Here is a 14978-nt window from a genome sequence, read left to right on the forward strand (position 1 = left end):
AACGAAACTTGTTTCACAGAGTACAAGGATTAAACTTGTTACAGAAGATAATCTGAAATCAATACAAGCATAATCCTATTCCACAACTTTGATCAATCACAAACTTTCACCAATCTCAGCTCTTTGAAAAACTCAAAAACTCTTAGCAAAAAACTTGTCAAAGATTAATTCTCAAATCTGTTTTTCTGAATTTATTCAAAGATGTAGTTTGTTATCAAATCTTAACAAACTCTTAAATTGCATTAAAAGATTGGTCAAAGCATTTAATGACTGGAGCGTAATCAGTTAAATCATTTAAAGCTCAGTCAAAGATAAAACAGTTTTTCTGTTATGGTCCCAAAACAAACAATCGGTTGTTTCTTCGAATCAATCGGTTGTTTTGGTTCTTAATAGTTCAACCATTTTAAAAACAGTTTTCAATCTTTTTCTCAAAACATCTAAGTATAAACAATCGGTTGTTTCGACAAAACAATCGGTTGTTTTAACTTAGTTTGAAAACATTTTACTTTCACAAAGATTGAGATGCTTATGCTTTAGATTCGATCAAGGGGTGGATTACAATACTCAAACTACCCCAGAACTATACTAAACCAGCACAGCAACACCAAGCACAACCAAGGCTTCAACATCCTTCAAAGGGTTTGGATTCTTCAAAGGTTGAACACCACTTGGTTCAACACATTTGAAGCTGTTTGTGGAAAAATTTTAACTTAATCCTTTCCACTATATAACATCTAATATACATCTTGAAAGGATCTAGAACCTAGGTGTTAGAGGAGGGAGAATATATGGAACTACAAGATATCATGCAAGTGGTAGATGAATTAAGGCGACATGCTGAAACAACACAACGAGTAGATGAAACATTTTAGGTTTAAGAAGAATTACAAAAGCATAACGAAGATCTACAAGGAGCATTGAGACACACCCTTTCTTGAGATGAGACTCATGTAGTAGCTGCACAAGTTTTCCAACCATTTTCTTGGGAAATAATGAAAGAGCCTATACCAATTCACTACATGGTGCCTAAGATTGTCCAATTCATAGGAAGTTAGAATCTCAATTCTCAAGTTAAAACTATTGAAGCTTAAATATTGATCAATGGGGTCCGATGAAGTACAATGTGAAATGTTTGTGAACACATTGGCCAACACAATGTTAGACTAATTCAATAGCTTTTATGAGGGGAAATATGATGTCTTGATGACTTTGTTTAATTTTTTGCTGCTCAGTTCACCTTTACAACAACGAAACCACAAAAGATGAGTGATATATTCAATGTAAGATAACAAAGTTTAGAGTTTAGAGTCATTGAAGGAATATTTGAAAAGATTTTGTAAGTCAGGCTAAAAACCCTATAATCGAACGAAGCTATGTTTATAGATGCCTTTGTCGAAGGATTGAGAGTAGGACCCTTAGGCAAACCCCTTATTCAGCGGCTCATGAGTGATTACTCTTGATTTTGTCATACTTTTTTAGGCTAATTATGTTTTTTTAAAGTTTGATGTGATTCCACTAGCATAGAAGAGAATGATTCTTGACATTCTTGGAAATCAACTTGAGTTGGACAAATGTTAGGCACTTTTTCATAGAATTGGATCAAGGTTCTATGAACAAGAACTCACCAAAACTAGCACCAAATCCAAACTCACATGGAAGTTCCTCATATTGTCAAATTGAACCAACAAAAAGAGGTAAAACTAAAAAGCACCGAATAGAATTGAATAAGATCACATTTGAACCGAACAAAATGAAGTAAAAGGCAACCAAACTATAAAGGAAAGCTGGAAAATGAAAGGCACCGAACCAAAACACAAGAAAAACAAGAACAGCTGCTGGAAAAAAAACCAAAGAACCGAACCAAAAACTCAAGAAAACAAGACAACATGAACAATTGAAAGAGAAGAAAGGAAGGAGAAGAGAGTGCTCATGAAGACGGAAGAATGGTTGGATGATCACGCCACTAGAAGGATGGATGCTCCTAGATGAGTGTGCTGCCTCCACTTGAGGAAACCAAGGATCCTTCAAGATGAGACTAGAGAAGAAGACTCAAAAACTCTCCAATGATCACTCAAAATTTGAGTATAGTTTCTTTTCTCTAAATTTCAAATCTGAATTTTACAAAGAGAGCACCTCTATTTATAGCCTAAGGTGCTGAAATGTAAGCAACACAAATTCAAAAATTCCCTCCTAAGAATCATCTAGAATCGGCGCCAAAACCCAAGCATGAGGAAGGTGTGACTCCTTCCTTCACTTTGGCACCTCCTATTCTACTTCTACACCTATCTACTAACACCCCCCCCCCCCCCCCCCCCCCCGAAAGCTCCTAACTAAAGACTAAAAGATGCTATAACAATAGAGGTTTCTAATGTTTCCCTCTAAGCACCTTCAACTAAAGAAATTACAAAAAGAGAAAATAAATGTCCCCTAGCTCCTAAAGCTTTGAACATGCTTCTTGTAAGCCTTTGAGGTGGGCTTTGACCTCCATGGGCATCCTCCATTTGTGCCTCTACCTCTTCTTGATCTTGTTGATTGGCCTCCATGTTCTCTTGAGATTGATCTCCATCATACTCCCCGAGTTGGAGAGAATTCGACCACGAATTCTGGAGACCTACAGAAAAAGGAGTTAGATCGCTGACATTAAAAGTATGACTAACTAAGAATGTATCAGGCATATCTAACTCATAAGCATTGTCATTAATCCTCTTGAGGATTTGGAAAGGTCCATCCCCTCGAGGCATTAGTTTGGACTTCCTTTGAGTAGGAAAGTGATCCTTCCTCAAGTGAAGCCAAACCCAATCGCCCTCATTAAACAACAATGCTTTTCTCCTCTTATTGGCAAGTTCAGCATACTTGCCAACCTTCTTCTCAATTCTCTTCTTGATGTCTTTATGCAAAGTTTTCACAAAAGAAGCCTTTTCATCCCCATCTTTGCACAAGACATCTCCAAGAAGGGGAATAGGAAGAAGATCAAGAGGTGTTAGGGGATTAAACCCATAGACCACCTCAAAAGGAGAATGTGAGGTGGTAGAATTTACTACACGATTATATGCAAACTCAACATGGGGTAGTAAATTCTCCCACACTCTAGGATTCCCCGAAATAAAACATCTCAATAGTTGTCCCAAAGTTCTATTCACCACCTCGGTTTGACCATCAGTTTGTGGGTGGCTAGTGGTAGAAAATAAAAGCTTAGTCCCAAGCTTGCCCCACAAGGTCTTCCAAAAGTGACTCAAGAACTTGGGATCTCTATCGGACACTATAGACCTAGCAATCCCATGTAGGCGAACCACTTCTTGGAAGAAGAGGTTTGCAATGTGGCATGCATCATCCACTTTGTGGCAAGGAATAAAGTGAGCCATCTTTGAAAAACGATCCACTACCACAAAAATGGAGTCCTTTCCCTTTGATGTCTTGGGTAAGCCTAAGATGAAATCCATAGATATATCTACCCAAGGCATTGAAGGGATAGGAAGAGGAGTATATAGACCATGGGGATGCATTTTAGATTTAGCTTTGCGGCAAGCTATGCATTTATCACACAAACTATGAACATGTTTATGCATATGAGGCCAAAAGAAATTTTCATGCAACACATCCAAAGTTTTAGCAACCCCAAAATGTCCCATTAAACCCCCCTCATGAGCTTCTCTAACAAGAGATAATCTAATAGAGCATTGAGGAACACAAAGACGTTTTCCCTTAAAAAGAAAGCCATCTTGTATAAAAAAGTCTTTGTGTCCTCCCTTAAGACACTCTTGATAGATGAGAGAAAAATCAAGGTCGTCATGATAAAGTTCCTTAATGTGATCAAAACCAAGATATTGAGAGGTTAAAAGATTTAGCAAAGTGTATCTTCTAAAAAGAGCATCCGCCACAATATTTACTTTGCCTTGCTTGTGTTTGATCACATAAGAAAATTGCTCAATGAATTCCACCCACTTAGCATGCCTCTTGTTAAGTTTGTTTTGGCTTTTCAAATATTTAAGAGATTCATGATCACTATGTATCACAAACTCTTTGGGAAAAAGATAGTGTTGCCAAGTAAACAAAGCCCTAACAAGTGCATATAATTCCTTATCATAGGTGGAATAATTGAGATGACTTCCCTTCAATTTCTCACTAAAATAGGCTATGGGGTGGCCCTCTTGAAGGAGAACAGCCCCAATTCCTATGCTTGAAGCATCACACTCAATCTCAAATGTCTTAGTGAAATTAGGAAGGGCCAAGATGGGAGCATTAGTCAATTTTTCTTTCAAAGTGTCAAAAGCATTTTGTTGTGCTTCTCCCCAATGAAAGACCACATCCTTTTTCACTATGTCATTGAGGGGTGCGGCAATGGTACCAAAGTTTGGGACAAATCTTCTATAGAAAGAAGCAAGTCCATGAAAACTTCGGACCTCATTTAAAGATTTCGGTGTGGGCCAATTTTGAATGGTCACCACCTTTGTTTTGTCCACATGGACCCCTTTACAACTCACAACAAACCCTAGGAATTCTATATGATCAAGAGCAAACATACATTTAGCAAGGTTAGCATACAAATGTTCCTTCCTAAGGGTTTCTAAAACTTGCCTAACATGCAACCTATGGTCATTCAAAGATAAGCTATAAATGAGAATGTCATCAAAGTAAACAACAACAAACTTACCAATGAAAGGTCTAAGAACATGATGCATGAGGCGCATGAAAGTACTTGGTGCATTAGTTAGGCCAAAAGGCATGACTAACCACTCATATAAACCAAAGTTGGTCTTAAAAGCCGTCTTCCATTCATCACCCGGTTTGATACGGATTTGATTGTAGCCACTTTTAAGATCAATCTTTGAAAAGATTTTGGAACCATGTAATTCATCCAACAAATCATCTAGTCTAGGTATGGGATGCCTATACTTAATTGTTATGTTATTGATGGCCCTACAATCCGAACACATTCGCCATGTGCCATCCTTTTTTGGCACTAAGATGATAGGCATAGCACAAGGACTCATGCTATCTTGCACCCACCCTTTCTCAATCAAAGCCTCAACTTGTTGGCGAATTTTCTTGGTTTCACTTGGATTGGTCCTATATGCTGGACGATTTGGTAAAGAAGAGCCCGGTATCAAATCAATTTGGTGTTCAATCCCTCTCAAAGGTGGAAGTCCATTTGGAGGATCTTGAAACACATCTTGGAACTCTTCTACCAAATTTTCCAAGCAATGAGGACTATCAACAAGTGATTCTACTCTAAGAGTTCTAGGGATGGCTAAGAAAAGAGGATGATGAGCCACTATTTCCCTTTCAATGTCACGCCTAGACACAAGGAGTGTAGGCTTAGAACTCTTATCTTTTTTTATCTTTTTTATCTTTTTCACTCTCCCTCTTTTTCTTCATGATAACTTGGTCCTCATGGACTTCTCTTGGAGAGAGAGATTTTAAAGTAACCTTGTGACCATGGAATTCAAAAGATAGTTTGTTGGTAAAGCCATCATGTAAAACTTTTCTATCAAATTGCCAAGGCCTTCCCAAAAGAACATGAGTGGCTTCCATGGGCACAACATCACATAATACCTCATCTTTGTATTTTCCAATGGAGAAATGGATGAGGACTTGTTTATTGACAATTATTTCTCCTACTTCACTAAGCCATTGTAATTTGTAGGGCTTTGTATGAGAGATAGTAGGCAATCCAAGCTTATCTACTACTCTTGTACTAGCCACATTTGCACAACTACTCCCATCCACTATCAAGGAACAAATGTTGTTTTGAATAAGACATCTTGTATGGAAAATATTTTCCCTTTGACTTTCATCAAAAGGTTGTGAAACTTGTCCAAGAAGTCTTCTCACAACTAACAAGTCCCCTTCAAGTGGACATTCGCTCTCTTCCTCACTAGATGCATGAGAATGCAATGAATGCTTAGGAGAATCCGAATCATGCTCACTAACTACAATGCCCTCATGCATGTACATACTTCGTTTGGAAGGACAATTTGCAGCTATATGACCATAACCCATACATTTAAAGCATTTAGTATTAGATGTTTTAGTGGGAGACTTAGGTCTAGAAGTAGATGACTTAGTTTCCTTGGGTTTGAAAGAAGAATATTTGGAAGGATGTTTAGAAAAAGAATTTTTGTTTCTCCAAGACTTGGAGTAGTATCCATCATTGGAAGCATTTTTGAAAGAGTTTTTCTTAGCAAGTTGGGCTTCCATCTTCATTGCAAGATGAACTAAAGAGCCCAATGATGAATACTCTTGTAACTCAACAATGTCTTGAATATCCTTCCTAAGACCACTCACAAACCTAGCAATCATAGCTTCCTCACTTTCTTCTAATTCAATTTTAAGCACAAACGTCTCAAGCTCCTTATAATATTCATCCACATTTAGCGTGCCTTGTTGAAACCGTTGGAGTCTCAACATGAGGTCTTTCCTAAAATGTGGGGGCACAAACCTAGCGCACATATGATCCTTTAAAGAGTTTCAAGAGTCCACGGGAGGACCCTTGTGATAGATAATGTCCTTTACAATTCCATGCCACCATTTCATGGCATAATCACTAAACTCTAGGGTGGCTAGCTTAAGCTTATGCTCATCTTGGATCTCATGGATCTCAAATATTTGTTCACACTTAGCCTCCCAATCTAAATATACATTAGGATCACTAGAGCCATTAAAACAAGGTAGCTTGACCGAAGGAAGCCTTGACTTTGCATCATGATAGAAGCCATTGCCGTAGTGAGTTCTTTCCCCTTGGTGATGATGTCTTTGTCCATGGACTTGGGGTGGAGTTCTCCTTCTCCTATGCTCATCTTCACGGCCAAAATCATTGGAAGAAGCTCTTGTTGAAGGTCTATGATGCTCATCATGAATTGAAGGAGATGGTCTAGCTTGTTGCACCTCCATCTTTTGCAATTTCTCATCCAACCGTCTAATGGTTCTTTGAGCTTCATGTAATTCACCAAGGATTGAAGCTTTGGAAGGAGAATTCTGCTTGTATGATGCATCACTTGAAAATCCAGCCATTTTGGAAATAAAAAACAGCAAACACACAAAAACAGCAAACAAGTTAAGAAACAAAAATTAGCAAAAACAGTGAGCTTGGCAATGAAATTGCCGAAGGGAATTGAGGCAGAAAAATAGGTCACTCTCAAAGAAATAATCTCCTTGCACCAATCTGATCTTGAGGCATTGGAATCCTCAAATGAAAGATGTCAAAGCAAGCACACCAATCTCAAAAAGCAACCACCACAAAACCAATGAAACAATAAAGACAAACAAGAAAAGGTATAAGCAAGGAAAGGTAATTGCAAAAGGAAAACTATATGTAAGACAAACTCAAAGAGTAAAGAATGAAAGACAATCAAGAAAATAAAGAACTCAATGAGAAAGTAGGCACACAAAAGAATACTTAAGGAAAAGCACTAGAGTAGATGAAGAAAACAAAAAAATTAGCTACTGGAATTTTTTTTTTTAAATGCAAACTGTGCTTGATATTCACTGATTTAACTGGAATGATGTAGAGCGAACTGGATTATGAAATTTAAACCACAGAAACTTCAAGATGTTAACTCAATAATGGCACTGGAATCAAATAAAAACAGTAAGCCAATTAATTGAGATAAATTTTTTAAAATCGCTGCCAGATTACCGTATTCTTTTCGGCAGAATTGTACACTTTTTTTATTTTATTTATCATTTTTTGTGTACTTTGAATTTTTAAATGATTATTTTTTCTACTCTTTTCTAACACTTTGAATATCACAAATCCAGAATTTCAGAATTTTCCAGTGAGTAAATCAATTTCAATAAGGAAAAACAGTAAGCACTTTTTTTCAGAAACAGAGGAATCCTAATAGGAATAAAAAACAGAATTATGAACTAGCAAAGACATAATGGAAAATGATGTATTGGAACTTGTATAGATCTAGAATACAAGTATGAACTCAATTCAAAAAAGAAAATGCACAAAGGATCAACATCAATTCAGAAAATTATATGACAATAAAGCAAGAAACAATAAAAAACAATAAAAGTACTACTAGAAGTAATGACAATTATGGAATAACATGACTAAGACAAAACTTGAAATGATTCAAAAAGGAAAATACTCAAACATATGATAGGCAAAAGAATTAAAACAGCAAGCAAACTCAAAATAAGCCTAAAAAAGAAACTTAAATTTCAAGAAATTAAAAGAGCTCTTGAAATAAAGTGCTACTCAACTCAACAATTAAACAAGAACACACCTAAACTCATGATACCACATGATGTGATTCCACTAGCATAGAAGAGAATGATTCTTGACATTCTTGGGAATCAACTTGAGTTGGACAAATGTTAGGAACTTTTTCATAGAATTGGATCAAGGTTCTATGAACAAGAACTCACCAAAACTAGCACCAAATCCAAACTCACATGGAAGTTCCTCATATTGTCAAATTGAACCAACAAAAAGAGGTAAAACTAAAAAGCACCGAATAGAATTGAATAAGAACACATTTGAACCGAACAAAATGAAGTAAAAGGCAACCAAACTATAAAGGAAAGCTGGAAAATGAAAGGCACCGAACCAAAACACAAGAAAAACAAGAACAGCTGCTGGAAAAAAAACCAAAGAACAGAACCAAAAACCAAGAAAACAAGACAACATGAACAATTGAAAGAGAAGAAAGGAAGGAGAAGAGAGTGCTCATGAAGATGGAAGAATGGTTGGATGATCACGCCACTAGAAGGATGGATGCTCCTAGATGAGTGTGCTGCCGCCACTTGAGGAAACCAAGGATCCTTCAAGATGAGACTAGAGAAGAAGACTCAAAAACTCTCCAATGATCACTCAAAATTTGAGTATAGTTTCTTTTCTCTAAATTTCAAATCTGAATTTTACAAAGAGAGCACCTCTATTTATAGCCTAAGGTGCTGAAATGTAAGCAACACAAATTCAAAAATTCCCTCCTAAGAATCATCTAGAGTTGGCGCCAAAACCCAAGCATGAGGAAGGTGTGACTCCTTCCTTCACTTTGGCACCTCCTATTCTACTTCTACACCTATCTACTAACACACCCCCCCTAAAGCTCCTAACTAAAGACTAAAAGATGCTATAACAATAGAGGTTTCTAATGTTTCCCTCTAAGCACCTTCAACTAAAGAAATTACAAAAAGAGAAAATAAATGTCCCCTAGCTCCTAAATCTTTGAACATGCTTCTTGTAAGCCTTTGAGGTGGGCTTTGACCTCCATGGGCGTCCTCCATTTGTGCCTCTACCTCTTCTTGATCTTGTTGATTGGCCTCCATGTTCTCTTGAGCTTGATCTCCATCAGAGTTTCTTTTGTTTTTATTTTTTATTTTAAGTTCAAATTTGTTAAAGGCTTATCGGGTTATTGAAGCTAAGGAGCGTTAAGCACACAAAAGGGTTGAGGAAAGACATAATGGTGAGTACAACAAACCACCATGATGAGATGAAGGGCAATGGAGGCGACCAATTAACAAAAATGATCCCAATTCTTTTAAGCAACCTACCTTTTTTAACAAACACAAAGATAGACCAAACTTCTAGCCTACTCCTTTTAATGTGTCCAAGAAGAAATTGTCACGAAGGTCAATGCCACCAAATTATTAGAGGTCTTGTGAAGAACAGATAAACAATTTGGCCCCAACCAGAGTGCATTGTATGAAATCTTTCTAAACAACTCTTAGTGAGCATGTTTTTCTTATACTTGTACAGGTACATATAAAATAAAAACACAAAAAGGAGTTAGGTCTATATAAGCCTTAAATATCAATCTTAACATAAAATACAAACAATAAGAGCCTATGACTTGACTTATAACTATAATAATAGAGGTTTATGATTTGACCAATAACTATAAGACTTTATCTTAATTTATCACTCATTTGTCTTGACCTATATCATAAGACTTAATTTTATTTGAGCTATAACCATAAACATAAAAAATTGCTTGAGAAGTTATTAGGTATTTGAGTACTTCTCATTAAAAATATTTGTACAATTGTATTTATTTTTCTCGAGAATATTAGTCATTCATCTGCTCATGAAAGAAATATATACTCACTAAACAACCTTGGCGATGCTTAGCAGGTATTAGACAATCCAAAGTTTAGTCTATGAATTAGTACTTGTCGCTATTATGAACTATCCAAATATTCACTTACTTGGTAACTTCCTTAGACTCATATATTAACATGATCTAAACTCAATGCAGCGAATTTAGTGACTTTTTCTCAACTGACACTTTCAAAAATCCCATAACATGATAATTATTAAGATATGTCATATTTTTCTTATCAATAATTTATACAAACATTCGAACAAATACAATGCTTCTTTTCTCGAGAAACAAATAATAAAGCATATAAGTAAGTTTCTTTTATACAAACTCATTAAATAAAAATAATAATTACTTTAACTTTATTTTAATTATTACTTTATATACTTCTTTGAATTATAAAAAATATTTTTTAAATAATATGAAATAAAATAAAATAAGAAGTAAATCAAGAATTTTAAATAATTAGAAATGAATCAATATATTATAAGAAAATAAAATAACAAAAATAAGAACTAATAAATAGAATCAATGCATAATTGGTGATAAAAATAAATAAATAGGACCAGTTTGTAATTGGAGGTAAAAGTAAATAAAAAGGACCTGTGTATATGAAGATAAAAATAAATAAATAAATAAATATGGTTAATGCATAATTGGAGGTAAATATAAATAAATAGGATCAATGTGTAACCGAAGGTAAATTAAATTATATAAATATAAATATAAATAAATAAACAAGATGGATGCGTAATTGAAGGTAAATTAAATGCATAAATATAAATAAATAAATAGGACAAATGCATAAATGAAGGTAAGTTAAATGACATAAATGTAAATAAATAAATAAATAATAGAACTAGTGTGTAAGGGAAGGACTGAAGGTAAATTAAATGACATAAATATAAATAAATAAATAGGACTGTACTGGACCAGACATCGGACATCAGCATCGTTAGGCATCAAGTCGGCTCGGTGATCTGGTCAAGATAGTGGGCCACATAAGTGGGTCCCCAGAGATGTGTGGGTTGAAACTCGTATATATGAAAGACCTAGTCAGCAAGAAAATGCATGTGGTGTGTATAGTACATTCGGGTCTAGCACAAATAAATATCCCCTGAAGACGCCAAGGCCCAAAGGCGCTAGGGTTTTCAGGGGAAACCTGCATGCATGATACGTAAAGGACTAGGGCGCCCACAATAACAGATGAGCCCCATAATGCTGGTACATTAGTTGGTACCCTTGGCGACTATGCTTTTAAGATTGTGCACTCCAAAGAGAAAGATTTTTGCGGTTGTTACACTAAGATTGTGTAACAACGTAACAAAATGCTTCCTTTCAAGCCCACTTTCACTCGAGATAGAGTTCTCGTGAGAGAAGGGGTTGTTACAATGAGGTAACCTAAGAGGGAGCTGAGATCTCTAGTAAAGGTACATTGTTTCTAAGACTGAAACTGCTTACTTACTTATTGTTTCTATAAACCCTGAATTGACTTGATCGTTGGAGTGCAATCAATAGGTAGGACCCCCTCTGTTTAAACGGAACCGCCTTTCAACATCCAAGTCAGGCATAGAATCCACCAGGAATATGAGGAGCCACTACTTGCCTTTGAAGTCAACCGGCGACCAGGTCAACCGGTAAGAACAAGGATCAATATAACTGAAGATAAATTAAAGGACATAAATAATGATGATAAATAAATAAATAAATAAATAAGACTAATGCATAAATGAAGATAAATTAAATTATATAAGTATAAATAAAAAAATAAATACTAGATATTAAACTAAATAATATATAAAAGAAGAAAGAAAGTAAAATAACATATAATTCAAAATTAATAAAAGATTAAGAAAATACTATAAATTTATTAAGATTAATATAAAAACAACTTAATCTCAATCTTCTTATTTTAATTGGAGAAAAGACTCTAAAAGTAGAGCCCTAAATTATATATATAAGAGTATATATATATATATATATATATATATATATATATATACTCTTTCTCTCCTTTTGTTTTCTTCTTCTTTCACTCTAGGTAGCTTTCGCCCCACACTTCTATATATAAGAAAAAAAATAGTTTAACTTTTAAATTTTGTTAATGTTTTGGATAATTTTTTTTACAATTTTTTGATAATATTTTCGATGGTATTTTGAATAATATTATTATTATTATTATTTATTTTTATTATGATTTTTATTCTATTTAGTCACAAATTTTTTGAAAGGTACTTAATTTTTTCTGACGTTTAAACTTTATAAAAAATACAAAGTACTTTTAAAATGAGAATATAATCACATAAATTATAAATTATAGTGTAAGATTTGGTAACTCTTATTAATATAAGGATAAAATAATTAATATAGTTATTTAAAAGTTGAGATATTATATTTGTCACAAACAAAATACATCTGCAAGTTACTCCAACGTGCCAATATGCATGGGCCAATTCTCAACCTACTCATATGATATCATCTCTTAGATTAACTCAAGATGGTTCATCAACATTTGAAGATCCCAAGTTATATAGATTCATGGTTGGATTCATGGTTGGAGCTCTGCAATATGCCATCATAACACGTGTCGACCTAACTTTCTCTGTTAACAAAGTTTGTCAGTACATACACCAACTAAAGGAGCACCATTGGAAAGTTGTCAAATGGATCTTGCGATATTTTATTGGAACAAAATTTATCATGGTCTTTATCTTCATATATACTCCATTAAAGGATTTAGTAATGCTGATTGGGTTTCAGACTTAGATGATCACAAGTATACCACTGGATTCTGTGTATATCTTGGGCCCAATCTTATCTCTTGGGTTTCACACAAAACAAAGAGTTGTCTCTCCCAGCATCACTAAAGTTGAGTATTGCAGTATAGATGTAGTACTCTCTGAAATCACATATTCTCAACAAGCTCAATATAAGGTCTGATATTCCTACAATTTACTCTGACAATCTAGGAGCAGTTATTCTAGCAAAAAAAAAATCCTATTATGCACTCTTGCATTAAACATTTTGCACTTGACATTCATTTTATCTGAGATAAAGTCAACAAAAACAAGCTCGCCATATTCATCTACCTAGACGACTTCAAGTAGCATATATATATATATATATATATATATATTCATTAAGCCTATTTCAAATAAATCTTTCAATCAATTTAGGAATAAACTTAAGATGGAAATCAATATCACTATAAGTTTAAGGGGAGATAATAACACATTAGTTACTGTCACTTAGTTATAATTTCTCATATATCCTCTCTATATATACATACTCTACTATGTTTGATTGTAAAATACAATACTTTTCTTTAATAATACTTTTCAGTCTTATCTTTCCTCTATACCTCTATTGTTCTTTCTTATAGGGAACTTATCAAGTTTGTGACCTTCAGATGATTAATTACTTGAAAAAGGTTCGATTTATTACTCTAGAATTTAATATTTTTACTCTTACATACGTTCTTTGTGACCGAAATGTGAGGGTCAACTTATTATAAAAAGAGTCCTGATTTTTGAACAACCCCAAATTCGTTGCTCCAGCATACAACTGCCGACGTGACAAAGAAAATAATATTTTATTTCTATTATGGGACCTAATTAAATTTTTTGAAAAGAGGACATTTGGGTGTTCTTGGTGACATTGTGAAATTAGGTTAGAAATTGGGGTTCCACCTCTCAGTTCCCATTTCCCATCTTCTCCTCCACATTCTTTCCACCTTCTCCTCAAGCATTCTCTTCGAACGTTGGTGGTGATCGTGGTGGGTGCGCCTCTTTTCACGGTGGTTGGTCGTCGTGGTGGGTACGACTGTTTTGACGGTGGTTGGTCGTGGTGGTGGGTGCGGCTGTTTTGATGGTGGTTGGTCGTGGTGGTGGTGCGGCTATTTTGACGGTGGTTGGTCGTGGTGGTGGTGCGGCTATTTTGACGGTGATTGGGTGGTGGTATTGGTTTAGGGTTTAGGGTTTAGGGTTTTGACAGTGGTTGGGTGGCGCGGTGACATTACATTGGAAGTGATGTATTTCGTTTCACCAAAGGTAATACATTTTCTCTTTATTGGTTTATTTTTGAAAGATTGATGTTGTTTGATTTTTGTTGGATGATGAATAATGTAAAGTTTGTCCCTGTTATTTGCCACGTGGTGACTCTTGTAATAATATGTGATGACCCGAAGTGAAATTCTTGCACTCACACATTTACAGAATACATTTTCTCTTCATTGTTTACTTTTAAAAGATTAATGTGGTTTGATTTTTGTTGGATGATGAATAATGTAAAGTTTATCCTTGTTATTTGACATGTGGATAGAGGTGCTTACGATATTGTCTGGGAAGTCAAAAGATTCTTATTTGCTGGTTCTTTTGCTGAATTTAATACATTTGGTGCCCTAAAATGTTCTACTAGCTGAGTGAGTTTGAATTGAAATTCAAATTCTAAAGATATTTAAAATCCCAAAATACATTCTTTACTCGGTTATATTACGTTATAGTTGTTAACTTGACAAATTTGCACAAATCGATTTAATGTTGATGATGGTGGAGGATGTGGCACATCATGTTCTTAATCTTTTTTTTTTCTAATTATAAATGTTATCCTTTTTTACTTGTCCTTGGAATTATATTACATTGGCAATGAGGAGAGGTGTATGTGTACTTTTTTTTGGTCCCATGAAGTAGAAAAAGAGGAAAAAGTTGAATTAATAGAGGCAACAAGTTTTTATGGCGAGGATGATGAAATTACTTTTTGACAATGAAACCAACTTCAGTCTTTATCTAAGCAATATAGAAATAAACAAGAAAACTAATGATGACTTGGAAGCAACTAGAAGGGACTTCTTTAAAAATGTGGCCTATTAATTAGTTTCTTTGACTAAATCTCATACATAAAAATTGTGTCAATTATGTATAGGTTAAA

The sequence above is a fragment of the Phaseolus vulgaris genome, chromosome 11 (genome assembly GCF_051622355.1).
Source record: "Phaseolus vulgaris cultivar YP4 chromosome 11, ASM5162235v1, whole genome shotgun sequence".
Taxonomy (NCBI): Eukaryota; Viridiplantae; Streptophyta; class Magnoliopsida; order Fabales; family Fabaceae; genus Phaseolus; species Phaseolus vulgaris.